Raw genomic sequence first — 4,114 nt, forward strand, 5'->3', positions numbered from 1 at the left:
CTTGTTGTGGTTGGTGATGAACGGCATCTCTGGTGGAAGGTTGCTTCGAAGGCATATTGTCTTCTAGATGTACATTACTTGTAGAGTTAGTAGTGTGTACGGTCCGTCGGAATATGCGTGTAATATTTGGTGATTCTTGGGTAGATTTGAAGGGACGTTTTGGGCATAGGCTGGCCCCTGTACGATGACCCATTGTGTGACATGTTAAGCAAAAGTTAGGATTGGCAGTTGTTTGGCAGCTTTTGCTCTCATGGTCTTTGCCGCATTTGTAGCAAATAGATTTGTTCTTACATTGTGGTGTCAGGTGCCCATATTGGAAACATCTGTTACATGGAGAAGGTCTGCCTCGACTCTTTGATGGTTCAACTTTAAATCGTTGCATTCCAATTGTGATACCATTAGTAATGAGATGGCTAACTTGATCTGGGTCTGATGAAAATAGTCTAATTAAAGGAAGAGGTCCGTTTTGGTTCTTGATTCGAATGATGTTTGTAAAGGAAATTTTGTTTTCTATTAGGTCTTCTTTTATATCATCCAATGTAGTTATTAGCGGAATTCCTTTGATGACACAGGTGAATACTTTTCTTCTTGAGTTCATTGGTTTTGTAGGTGAGAGGGTTTTTTCATCATTAGTTGTCCATCGTGCTTTTGGTCCAAAATCTTGAAGTGTGAATTTATCTAAAAAACGTGTTTTGTCTTCCCTAGTTCTGAAGTTAATTCTCAAGCCGTTGGTTCGTGGCATAGCATACGTGGAAAGTGCTATATTTGGAAGTCTGTTTCTGACCAGCTTCTTGAAGGAAATGGGATCGCAAAGATCGTTCTTGATGTTATTGATTACAATGGAATAAATAACAGAAGAGTCTTCTTGAATCGGCCTTTAAGTGTCAAGGAGCTCTTGACGCATTTCATAAGAAGTTCAAACCGAGTGATTTTGGCCCCAAAACCAGAATAACACCAATTTTGACTCCTGAAGACATCAAAAAGGCTGACGGAATCCTACCACCACCGCCAAACAAACATACCAAGAAGAACAGCAGACATACTTATACATGCGTCATCAAAGGCGTAGATGTCGACCTTACTATTCCAGAGCTCAAGGAATCATTCACAAAAGCAGGATTAGATTTTTGCAACCTAACAAGAATCCGCAACTCTGATGGTCCACTTCCGCTAATAAGGCTTTTCTCTTCAAATACAGAAACCATTAGCAGCTTAATTGCGAAGGGTATCATCATTAACAACAAGAAACATCGAGTTGAGGCATCAAGATCGGCGGCACGACCTACACCATGTTACAATTGTTACAAATACGACCATCTAACCCATCTCTGTACGCAGAGTAGAGTCTGTTTTCGTTGTGGCGATAGTCACACTTCACCTTGTGGAAGACCAATTAACCGAATGTTCTGCGCCACCTGTAAGACAATAGGACACCGCACAGGAAGCAGTGACTGCCCCAAGAGGCCACACTTCACAGAAAGAAGACAAATCATCCCAAACATTTTGAATACAACAGAATTCCCACCACTACCAGAAACTGGCCCTTGCAAGGATCACCACCAGACCTCCACAATTCCAGAAGATGAAGAAGCAGAAGAACCCGACCAGCAACAGACCACTCCAAATTCAGATTTTCAAGACCAAATTAACGAAGCAATAGAACGAGCCACAAATTCCATCATGAAATGGGTAGCATCAATACTTGCAATAGTAACAGAACCCCCGAAACAAAAAACACTCCATCAGGCCATTTCTCAAGCCACCAGACAAATTTTTCGAAAACAGTTAAATATTCTCACAACCACTCATGGCAATATCTATATCCCTCATAAAAATTTATCCCCATTTCCACAGAAAAACAACACATCTAATTCTTCTCACATCACATAAATCATCCCACCTACATTAACACACACACAATGTTTTTGAACTCAATGCCAAAAACTTCTCTCTTCGGCACTCTTCACGGATTCACAAAGAGAAGAAGATAGAAGATCAAAAGCTCCAACCAAGAAGATAAGAAGACTTTCAACGGCCAAGTACAGGACGACGAACAGGACCATCTACCTGATGGACGCACTTATGCATCGGCTTCACTCAACATCGGAAGCACACAATCAGCAGACCCAAGAACAGAAGCCTTCGTGTTAAGACTTGTTGAGACCAGTTGTGCGCTTATCATCGCTGCTACCAACTCATCACATCAATTTATTAATATTTTCTCTGGATGAAGTAGCTAATAGCTAATATATCCTTCCATCTTCTGATGGTAAACAGACTATGCCTATGCCTATGCCTATGCCTCAGCGCGCAATTATTTGAAACAAGTCGTGACAGTTGCAATGGCACGTACCAAGCAGACAGCTAGGAAATCTACTGGAGGCAAAGCTCCTCGAAAGCAGCTTGCCACCAAAGCTGCAAGAAAGAGTGCTCCAGCTACCGGTGGAGTGAAAAAGCCCCATCGTTACAGGCCTGGTACTGTGGCTCTCCGAGAAATTCGTCGTTACCAGAAGAGCACTGAATTGCTCATCCGCAAGCTGCCCTTCCAACGACTCGTCCGAGAAATTGCACAAGATTTCAAGACAGATCTTCGCTTCCAAAGCTCAGCTGTCATGGCTTTACAGGAGGCAAGTGAAGCTTACCTTGTAGGGCTTTTCGAAGACACCAACTTGTGTGCTATTCACGCAAAGAGAGTCACAATCATGCCTAAGGACATTCAGCTTGCTCGCCGCATCCGTGGGGAACGTGCTTAAGTTTGAAGTTCTGGCACTGAGTTCAAAAACGGTCCTTTTTAGGACCAATACACTACTTAGAGATGCTGTTATCCTAACAAGGATCTTGTCCATACTTGTTATCTTTTTTTTTTAAATTCTCACGCCGTATGTTGCATAGTTAATACATCTACCTTCGTTTTCCTGTCGTTTCGTATATCATCCTATCTTTCAAGTATATTCTTTAGTTTTCCCCTATGTTTACCGATTGATTATCTTCGTTTTATGTGGTCAAGGGTTCGATTTTGCCATATGTTGCATAACTTAACTTCGATTCAACCACTGTTTGCCCTTCTCAACGTTATTAATCTGATAGAACTCGCAGGCGAAATATGTACTTCTTCCAAGGTAGCAAAAGTAATATTATTTTGTCAGAGGTCGCTGCTGTTGAATGCAAACGTTAAACTAAACTTTCTTTAAGTGTCTGTTTGTACTTAACATCAGTTCAATTGTACACCTACATTTCTGCTGGTGTTACTATTTTTCTTTATAGCAATATTACGAATTATAAGACGGTATCCGTGGTTATTAGCGTGTTCCCTTTTCCTAACACTTTCTCATTACACCAGTATTTCCATCATTCATTAGGCGTAATCACCCGTCTCCTTTATCATAAAAATCATAATAGTACGACGTTAAATTGAAACATAGTCTACTTCACTTTCACGAGTTGTAATAAGTTCGAACATTTCTTTCACCCCAGCCTTGAAAAGAGTTGATTTTAGTTTAGTGTCCCTTTCAGCAGCAAGGCTGTTTCAAACGTGGACCTACTTATTAACGTGCAATGCGAAACATTTGAGCTCCCACCGAGAATCGAACCCAGTCAGCCTGCAAAAGTTTTTCTAACAAATGCATTAAGTGCGTTTTCTGTACTGTTTCGCTACTTGAAGATAGGAACAAGGAAAAAGTAAGTGATCACAAATTGACATTACGTAATGTGTTCCCCATTTTTTTTCGAGTACACCATTCTTGACACCCGTGAAAGCTTTCTTTCCCCACCCTCAATTCCCCTCTGTTATAAAGCACTTACATCAAGAAGTGCTTCGGTTAAAAAGAAAACTCAAAGTCCCTTGCGTGTATACTATACATTGCTATGAATGAACATGTGATAATGATAGGAAAAGCACAATTTTACTCTTCTCAAAGTATTTGATGGCTCTAAAAAGAGCCGTTTTAAAATGTCAGATGATTTACTGACACATTTACTTCTTCTTTGGTGCAGCCTTCTTAGCACTTTTCGGTTTTGCTGTAGCCTTCTTTGGCTTCGGGGCCTTTGGCTTCTTGGGAGTTTTTGCCTTCTTCACTTTAGATGGTGATTTCTTAGGTTTGGGAGCAGCAGCCTT

This window comes from Thermobia domestica, unplaced genomic scaffold (assembly GCF_964235325.1).
Source record: "Thermobia domestica unplaced genomic scaffold, izTheDome1.hap1.1 HAP1_SCAFFOLD_1392, whole genome shotgun sequence".
NCBI lineage: Eukaryota > Metazoa > Arthropoda > Insecta > Zygentoma > Lepismatidae > Thermobia > Thermobia domestica.